Consider the following 10,620-nt stretch of genomic DNA (forward strand, 5'->3'; position numbering starts at 1 on the left):
GCAGCCAGAGAAAAAAGACATATTGCGGTGGAGCACAGGAAAGAATTACAGCAGTATTCTCATCAGAAGCTATGCTAGTCAGAATAGAGTGACATCTTCCATGTACCGAAAAAACCAGACTACCAAAAATATCTTTCCAAAATAAATACTTTGTCCAACAAACAAAAACTGAGAAAATGAATTATAAGCAGCCCTGTGCACCTAGAAATGTTAAAGGAATTTCTTCAGACAGAAGCAATATTATATCAGAGAGGCACTTGGATCTGCATAGAGACTGACATAAATAAAAGTAAATACAAAATTATGTTTTTAAATTCTATTTTCTCTAAAAAAATTGCTGATTTACTATAGCAAAAATAGAATCACTGTAATATGTGTAGATAGCACGTGTGAAATAAAATGTGGCACAGCAGTAGCACAGAAGATGGGATGGAGGAATTGGGAGTATACTTTTGTAGAATATCATATTATCTAAAGGTAGACTACTATTAATTAAAGAGCAATGAACTTGACTTAAGTGACATTTGTAGAACACTCCACCCCAAGAGACAACAGAAAAATATGCTTTTCAGACATAGAAGAAATAAACTAGACATTAATAACAGGAAGATATTTATGAAACCATTAAATATTTGGAAATTAAACACCACGCTTCTAAATAACCCATGAGCCTACAGAAAAGTGATGAGAGAAATTTAAAAATGTTTTGAACTATATGAAAATGAAAAATATTGATGACATATAATCAGTGTTATAGAGAAATAATTAAATTATGAATCCCACCTATGATCTAGGCCCCTCTGTTGGCTTTTAGGTCATTTCCTAGGTGCTTCTTTGTTATGTAGAATCTAAGTGATAGGGTAACATACAGAGAAAACTAAGAAATTCTGAGTTCAGTTAACATCCATAAAAGTGAACTGAGGCACAAATAAAGGAAGGCATCAAGTAGATTTTTCTAAAATACAAGGAGATGGTGGAGAACATGATTTGAGGGCAGGGTACTGAAAAGCACAAAGGAGAACTTGATGGTGAGAAAGGTATCTAAACTCTAAAGTGTATTTCAAGGAGTTTTGCTCTCTACTTAAAATATACCCCAACTTTAATATTTTATCAAAAGACTAAGCAAAGATTTACATGTCTTTTGATTTTATTTTTGTGAAGATGGCTGTTTCTTTGAATGTGACCCAAAGACAGAACCCATACAGCCAGAAAGAGCTCTCTTCCTTCTCTTTCCTTCCTTCATTTCATGGAAGAGTACTTCCTTCTTGCACATTCCCCTTGGGCTGCAGGTTGTTTCTTTTTCTAATTTATGTTCCTACTGAATGCCTCCCTGGATATTTATTGTAGTTTCTTTACTTTACAAGGAGAAGATTTTATGAGGAACGCGCCCTCATGCCCTGCCCAGGAAGGATTAAAACCCCCAAGCCCTCTAGGAATGGTCCTTGACATCGCCCTTGTACTTTGAGAATGTATAACCTTTTATTTGCATTAGGCATATGGATTGCTCAAGCAATTTGAAGTCCCATATGTCCTACCTCTACCCCCACAAATAACAAGCACATGACCCAAGTTATGCCAGGAATTTGAAGTTAGAACATAAAGACACACAGTTGAAAGGTGGCTAGGCTGAGTCATTTTGCTGGCAGCCTCCCAAATGCACTATTCCAGGAATTCCTGGTACTGAGATCCCTGGAACTGCTCTAGTCTAGTTCTTTCCGAGACATTTTTTTCCCTTCGATTCTACATTTTCTTGTATTACTCCCTTCCGTTCTTTATTGCTTGAGTTAATCAGAATCTGTTTCTGTTGTTTGCAAGCAAAGGACCATAACTGAGACAAGTGACAGCATAAAAATAGTACTGGGTGCTGTGCCACATTCTTTGAGTTGGGCCTGCTTGTGCTCATGTAGGCTGTGTGATGACTCAGTGCTCCCACATCTTTTCCTGCTTATTCTGTCGTGAAATCTCTCATCTTATGGTGGACAATAGGCTGAGACATCATTTGTCCCTCACTTGGTGCAAAAACATTATTTATGTTTTAAGTCCGCATTTGTTCCTATTAGTCTATGGGCCACTTAGTGGTATAGTACTTGATACCACAAGAAACCATTTGTATCATAAAAGTAAATAGCAACCTTCAATTATAAAATGACCATTCAAGTGATCCAGAATATGTGCATATTATTTTTTTGACATTATCATTGAAATGAAAGCATATCACTTAAAAAACTTTAGAAAGTCTGTTGTGGTAGGCCTGACTTCTCCATTCTTCAGGTTCAGCTTTGACAAATGTGTAGTTGAGTATTAAAAAGCTAACATGCAAGCAAAGGGGAGGAAATAGGACAACTGTAATAGAAAAACAATAATAATAAAAAAAGGTAACATGCAAGGATGCAAACAGAAAATTCACAAAAAAGGAAGCACAAGTGGTCAATAAGCATATGAAAATGTGTTCAATGTCAGTAAGATTAAAGATGTTGAATGTATCAGTCATGATGGCCTGGGCAATATAGTAATGCTCAACACCGAATCTCAGAGGCTTAAAATAACAAAGGGTTATTTCTTGCTCCTCTCTGTCATGACTTAGCTGAAGGCTTTGTTTCATAGAATTGATTAACATGGCATGTTCATGTTTATTGATTATGAGACCGGCCACTTTCTGGAATATTGCTGGTAACCAATAGCCAAAGTGAGAGAGAGTGAGGCTGTAAGGGTCTTACACTGGAAATGAAACACTCAGCCCAGAATGAAAACTATCATTTTTATTCACAACTCAGTGACTAGAATAGGTCATACGTCCCCTTCTAACCTCAAAGGCCATGAAATTCAATCTTACTATATGCTTGGAAGGTGGAAAATAAAAAATATTTGGTGGGCAGCATTAAAGACTAGAACATGTAATCAAAAACTAGAACATGTAATCAAAAACAATAATAAGCTATTATTTTTCAGCTCTTAGATTGGCAACTTGATAAAGAGAAATTAACCTGTCTCAGCAAGTGTGTGGAAACAGGCATTCTTACATATCAGGAATGAAAGTTTGTACATCGTTTCTTGGGTCAGTTTGACAATACACACAAACACACATACACTCACTATGCATATACTTTGCCAAATAATTTAACCTCTAGGAATTTAACCTAAAGAGACAGATATTCACAGTTGTGAAAAGATAGGATTACAAAAACATTCATGATAGCATTGTGTATAACAGTGGAAAATGGGAACAACCCATAAATGAAATAGCAGAGTAATGGCTGAATAGCTTACGTTACAGCTGTTGGATCAGAGCACCTTCCCTCCTTTCTTCCCTCCCTTCCCTCTTCCTTCATTCCATCATTTCATGTTTCCTGGATAGAAGCATTTATTGAGCAGTATTAAGGTTCAGGTGCTGTGCCCAGTACTGGGAACGCCACAATGAACAAGATACTCCATCTGCCTGCCATGGAGCCTTCTATCTATCCAATGGGATGCAGAGGCAATTGCAATATATTCCAAACTCTTGGTATTCACGCCCTTGTGTTCTTCCTTATCCTGAACATTGGCTAGACTTAGTGACTTGCTTCTAACAAATAGAATATGGCAGAGCAATGAAATGTCTCTTCCAAGACTAGGCAATAAAAAGACTCTGGTTTCTGTCATCGGTCTCCATCATCGCCTCTGTCTCTTTCTCCCTCTTGCTCTGGGGGAAACAAGCTGCCCCATGCTTCACCAGTATGCTGCATAATCAGTATCATTTGTCAGAAATAGAAGGCAATTGTAAAAATAAGCACAAGAAAGGCAAAACAGTGCCGTTAGATCCTAGCAAAACAAGATTGTCCACTGAAAACTCTGAATCTAAGACCTCCTTACTATCAAACTGAATTTTTCTCTTTGATGTGACCAGAAGGATTATAGGGAACTTAAAGGGAATTGTATGGTTCTATTTTAGTGACTACTGTTCATCTCTTATTCATGAAGCACTTTGAAAACATTTCCCTCCACTAGTTACCCAAGACCCTCAGCCACAGATGTGGGTTAATACTCCTTAGCCAGGGAAAGCTGTTTTTTTAAGCCAGACCTAAGGCAGTAGCTCTGCCTCTGGGTGTGTGGCACAGTGGTGTTTCATGAATTTTCATGGTGTATTACCAGACTGTGATCAATATATAAAATTATTTCTCCCCTCAAGCTGAGGATACACTTTTCTGGGTGTGTGTGTGACAGAAGGCTCTGCAGAGTAAGGTGGCAATGTGTCTCTCACTCTTCATATCTAAGAAACACCACCTCCCTGTGGGAACAGTGAACTAGAACACCTGTCAGGACTATAACCACTCAAAGGCTACATAGCAATAAAGAGTGTCTCAAGAATAGTAAAATAACTCTAGAAACCTCTTCAATTTTCCAAAACTTGCTTTTTAAAGATCATCATTCAACTTTTAATAAAGCTTTCGAGCACACTGTTCAAACTCCTAGAATTCAAAAATGTGCCTAATCTTCTCACTTTTGGGTTAAGACCATCAATCCTAGAGTGTGAAAAATGTCATAGTTTATAGGTTGGAGGCAGATCCTTCCAGTAACGATCAAGTCAGATTTCAAAATTCTTGCAGTGAAGGGTTGTGCTTTTATGGGAACAAATAGTACTTATTTATTTCTTCTCTCAAAGCAATATAATATGACTAGTGATTTACAGAGATAAAATTCTCTCTGAAATGCTTCCTATCATGCAATGATCTCTTTTTCTCTCTCTAAGATATATTGTGAAAACACTTCAAGTTTGTAAATGATTTGTTCCAAATGACAACAAAAATAACATTTCCTAAAGGAACAGTAATTTCCTTTCTCTGAGTGTGCCTGATAAATTTCTAGAAAAATGGGATCAAACAGTATAGTGAAGCCATATAGAACTGCAAAGTTGGGGGAAAAGAAGTGCATGGTAGCCATTGAGTGTACAGTTTCATGCATAAAAACAGAAGGAGGTGCAAGGTGAGAGAACTGTTATTATTTCTCCTCCAGCACAGAACCGGGCTATGTTTGGGTACCTGGAGTGAGCCTGGCAGAAAATCATTTGCTTCCTCATGCTGTTATGTTCCACAGGACTTTCTGTCTGCATTACTGTCTTAGTGAATGGCCTATTTTGTAAACTAAATGCCACAGTAGTTCCATATATCCAAATTGGAATAAATCTGCTGACTTAAAATATGAAAATCCACTGAGAGGTTGAACTTGATTCTTTTCTTGTTTATATTTCAAAAGAGATACTTGCCTACCATCTCTAAAATGGTTTTAAATAAGTATTTATATTGGATTGAAATGTTTGAGTCCCAGACAGGAAAAAAATAAAAATAAATCATGAGAAGAGAATGATAGGCAGGAATCAAGTACCACTTCCTCTCTTAAAAAAGATTTGTGGCTCACCCATTACCATTTTTTTTTGTCTCTAAGGAGGAGCTTTGACAGAAATAAAATAAGTTGTATTTGCTTAAAAGGTCAAATCAATAGCAATTATATTTAATTGAAATGTTAAAAATCAAGGGAAAAAGACAGGTTGTTATACTCTAGAAGGTCAGCCTCAGGGCGTGCAGGGCCTCAGTGATTGGCTGTCTGGAAGCAGGTAGGCTGGCTCCAGGCTCAGAAACATGATGTGGCTGTGGCTTTGATCCCCAAAACACTGGGTGATGGTCCAAGTTGGTGTTGGAAAAATGATGTAATTGCATCCAATGCTGCTATCTAAGGGGATCCATTTTACATGTGATGCATGTCAGCAAAAGGCTCCATAGACAGGTGATGCTTCAAGTTAGCAGGGAACTAATATTACAGTCACAAATCATTCAACTTTTAATAGTATAATTATAGCCAGCAACTGGAAGGTCAGTGGAGAGTCTTTAGTGTCCAGGAAGAGAAATTGTGAAGCTTGCCAATGTTTTAGCAGAGGACAGTGGGGCTCTATTTCTCAGAGAAATTGAGGCAGAAGTTCAATTGCATAAACTAGACCCCCACGGTGAGAATTCAGGGAGTGTTATAACCCATCAAACCCACCGTAGGCATTATAGACACTGGTCTACAGAAAAACAACTATTTTCAGAACCCACCCACTTGCAAAAAGTGGGCCTCAGTGATGCCAAATTAGAAGGTAGAAACTGACATTAGTGTTAGAAAACCAAGCAATTTTGCCATGCCAAGTAGGATCAGGAATACTCATTGAGGCTGTGCTCTGGTGCTAGCCTGGGCTACACTTTGTGCAAAGAAAGTATAAAAGAATTTATAGAATCCCAAATGGCCAAAAAATAAAAGATGTTCAACCTCATGGCAATCATGGAAATGAAAGTTAGAATAACAATTGGTACCACTTCATCCCCATTAGGTATACATAAGAATATTACTGCAGCATGGTTTTAAAAAAGTTAAAATTACCTAAATATTCATCAGTACTATGGATATTTTATTTAGTAACAAATATTTACGGTAATTTAAATTTTGTATTATATTTTGCAATAGGATGCTATAAAAATACTATACAACAATGAACATAAATGAAAATGAACTAGTAGAGAAAATTGAAGACACATCCGTGGAATACTTAAATAATGTATTTCTAGAGCAACACAAGCTTAAGTTGTAAAGTATATCTAAATAGCTAAGTTAACTCAGAAAAGCATTTTGTTCCTACTTCTTAACACAGCACTCTCCGACTTATATTGCACATTTTTAAGTATATTTTATTGATTATGTTGTTACAGTTGTCCCACTTTCTTTTCCCTCTTCCCACTACCCCCTTCCCTCCAGCAATCCAACCCCACTTAGTTCATGTTTATGGGTATACATATACGTTCTTTGGCTTCACCCTTTCCTATATTTCCTTAATTTGCACCTGTCTATTTTGGACCAACGAATTATGCTTCTTAGTCCCTGCACCATTTCCTCATTTCTCCCCCTTCCCCCTCCCAGCTGATAACCCTCCAGATGATCCCCATACCTATGATTCTGTTCCTGTTCTGGTTGTTTGCTTAGTTTGTTATTGTTTTTATTTTTTAGATTCAGTTGTTTATAGTTGTGAGTTGTCATTTTAATGTTCATAGTTTTGATCTTCTTTTCTTAAATAAGTCCCTTTAACATTTCATATAATAATGGCTTGGTGATGATGAAATCCTTTAGCTTTACCTTGTCTGGGAAGCACTTTCTCTGCCCTTCCATTCTAAATGATAACTTTGCTGGATAGAGTAATCTTGGTTGTAGGTCCTCACTTTTTATCACATTGAATACTTCTTGTCAGTCCTTTCTTGCCTGCAAAGTTTCTTTTGAGAAATCAACTGAAAGTCTTATAGGCACCTCTTTGCAGATAACTCTCTGCTTTCCTCTCGCTGCTTTTAAGATTCTCTCTTTATCTTTAACCTTTGACATTTTAATTATGATGAGTCTTGGTGTGGTCCTCTTTGGGTCTAGCTTGTTTGGGATGCTCTGTGCTTCCTGGACTTGTATGTTATTTCCTTTGCCAAATTTGGGAAGTTTTCCCTCATTGTTTCTTCACATAAGGTTTCGATTTCTTGCTCTTCCTCTTCTCCTTCTGGCACCCCTATGATTCAGGTGTTGGCAACGTTTAAAGTTGTCTTGGAGGTTCCTAATCCTCTCCTCATTTTTTTAATTCTTGTTTCCTCATTCTGTACTGGTTGACTGTTTTTTTTTCTTCCTTATGTTCCAAATCGTTGATTGAACCCTAGTGTCCTTCCCTTCACCATTGGTTTTTTTATGGATTTTTCTTCATTTCATTTAGCATAGCCTTCACTCCTTCCCTGATGCATTTGCCATACTTAAAGATATCTGTCAAGTCTGTGAGCATCTTTATCACCAGTGTTTTGAAATCTTCATCTGTTATGTTGGTTATCTCCTCATCGATTAGTTCTCCCACTGGAACCTTGATTTGTTCACTCTTTTGGGCCATACCTCTCTGTCTCCTCATCTTGACAGGCTCCTGTGATTATTTGCCTCTGTGTCTTAGGTAGAGCTGTCGCACCTATTATGTTTTAAGGGGTGGAGCCTTAGGTATTGGTCAGTACAGGGAGACCTGTTTCACCCTGTTGTGGCGCTGTGTGTGAGGGAGGGGTCTGAGAGGGAACAATGCTACTTGCTCACCACTCGCCCCTTTTCTAGGCACTTCTTCCACTTCCGTATGGGACTGGCTCCTCTCTAGCTGTTGCCTGGCTGTTGTTCCCAGAGTGGGTAGGTCTGTGGATGTTCTAGGTCCATGGGGGCCCTTTAAGCAAGTGGACTCTGCTGAGAGATTGGCAGTTTCTTCCTCCACCCCAACCCCCACTGGTTTTCACAGTCAGAAGCAATGAGGCTTTATTTTCCCTGGCACTGGACCATGCTTTGCACAGTCTGGTCTGGTGCTGGGAGTGCTCCCCAGGTGTCCCTCCCGACTTTTAAAACATGTGGCTGTGCTTTCTGCTGGCCTGCCACTGCCACAGCTGCTGCCACCACCACACTGTGTCCCATTCACCCCTCCTACCTGTCTGGATGAGCATTTCTTCTTTATATCTTCGTTGGACTTCCATGCAGTTCGATTTTCGGGAACTTCTGGTTGTCTCTAGTTTTGAGGTAGTTGTATTCCTTCCTAGTTGTGGAGGGAGACCCAGCATGTCTGTCGAGGCCTCCATCTTGGCTGGAAGTTGCACATTTTTTTTAGGTGCCCAGTAAGTAGCCTGTTGTAACAGTAAGTTCTTTGATGGCAGGAACCAAGCAGAATACCTTAACAGAGTAGGTGCTCAGTAGTAAAAGGTAAATGAAATAGTATGCAAATGAAGAGTTAATCACACAATTGTGTCGCTTGCTTAACTGTCATCATTTGGACCAAGGTCAAAGCCATAATTGTTAATCCTGGCTCCTGCTTTTTTTTTTTTTAGGAACACTCCAAAGACTCACACAGAGAAAGGTAAATAAAATCAATGGAACATAGACACTGTAGTGCCTCTCAGAGCACCTTGATAAGCCTTCATTGTAAGAGGCATATCAGGGATGCACCCAGAATAAATTCAAAGACTAGCATGTGCCATAAGGGACTGAGACCTTTAAGAATTCAAAAGTAGATAATATGCAAAAGAATGTTCAAGGCGTGTTTGAAGTAGGAGAAACAAGGGAAAAGATGAACCCATTGCAAAGGGAACATGATGCAGTATTAACAGATGGCACAGAGAAAATGAAAAACTTTCACTATTATTTTGCTTTGATTTTCAGAAACAGCATTCCCCAAAGTGGGTTCCACAAATGTTAGTTCTTAAATAGGTTTTGCAAGAGGAGTTGCATGACTGATGCTTTTGGGAAACATTGGGAAAATACACAGAGTATTTTACTGCAGAACTTTTTCTTTGCTTTAAGATGCTATGGTGCTGTTTGAAACCCATTCAGACTTACGTTCTAATTGACACTTCTTTCTCTGGAAGCATCTCATGGCACTAGTGTTCTGTGAAACACACTCTGGAGAACACTCTTTAAAATCAAGAAGAGACTCTCTCTTCTTCAGTGCTCTCTCTTAGTCGGCACCATGGCTGCCCTCGGACCCCTCGTGAAACCCAAGATTGTCAAGAAGAGGACCAAGAAGTTCATCCGGCACCAGTCAGACCGATATGTCAAAATTAAGCGCAACTGGTGGAAACCCAGAGGTATTGACAATAGGGTGCGTAGAAGATTCAAGGGCCAGATCTTGATGCCCAACATTGGTTATGGGAGCAACAAGAAAACAAAGCACATGCTGCCCAGTGGCTTTCGAAAGTTCCTGGTCCACAACGTCAAGGAGCTTGAAGTGCTGCTGATGTGCAACAAATCTTACTGCGCTGAGATTGCTCACAATGTCTCCTCAAAGAACCGCAAAGCCATTGTGGAGAGAGCAGCCCAGCTAGCCATCAGAGTCACCAATCCCAATGCCAGGCTGCGCAGTGAAGAAAACAAATAGACAGACTGTGTACACATTGTATTTGTGTTAATAAAACCATAAAATTCTGCCAAAAAATAAAATAAAATAAAATCAAGAAGAGTGTGTTATCTAAAAAAATATGTAGAGTAAATAGGATAAAGACAAAACTTCATTAGGAAACTACAGTTTTGTCTTGGAGGAGAGAGAGAAAGAGAAAGAGAGAGAGAGAGAGAGAGAGAGAGAGAGAGAGAGAGAGAGAGAGAGACTATTTTTAAGGATCTCAAATGTTTTTGATGAGAAAGTATATTCCAACTAGTATAATCCATTTTGAAAAGTAAAAGAAAATGTTAAAAATTCCATCAGGTTAGAAATAGGCAAGCAACATATCCAAAGAAAAGTTTTAAAAACTTGAGACCAAAATGTAATAACCACTTAGGGCTAAAGTAGATTTTCATTTCTTTATGATTCTTCTATTGCAAGTGACAGAAACCAACACTGACAATTTTAAGGTAAAAGTGAATGTACTGTTGGGACTTTTCCTGGGAAGAAAATGAGAGACTCAGGCTTGAAACCAGGGCACAAACCAGGAAAGCTGCAGGCACTAGAGCCTGAAATACACACTTATCTTTCTCAACTGCCGTGGCTGAAGTGAAATCCTTCAAATGGTTTTCTCCTCTATCAATTACTCCACTGGAAACTCTGAGTCCCAGGAGAGAACAGCTTGGTTCTCACACCTGCCT

At 38.7% G+C, this 10,620-nt stretch overlaps 1 pseudogene; it reads left to right on the forward strand.

Moving 5' to 3' along the window:
- Window positions 1–9,502: 9,502 nt before the first annotated feature.
- LOC150012595 (large ribosomal subunit protein eL32 pseudogene) lies at window positions 9,503–9,919 on the forward strand (annotated as a pseudogene).
- Window positions 9,920–10,620: the final 701 nt, after the last annotated feature.

The sequence above is a fragment of the Furipterus horrens genome, unplaced genomic scaffold (genome assembly GCF_987537825.1).
Source record: "Furipterus horrens unplaced genomic scaffold, mFurHor1.1.pri manual_scaffold_4, whole genome shotgun sequence".
Lineage (NCBI taxonomy): Eukaryota > Metazoa > Chordata > Mammalia > Chiroptera > Furipteridae > Furipterus > Furipterus horrens.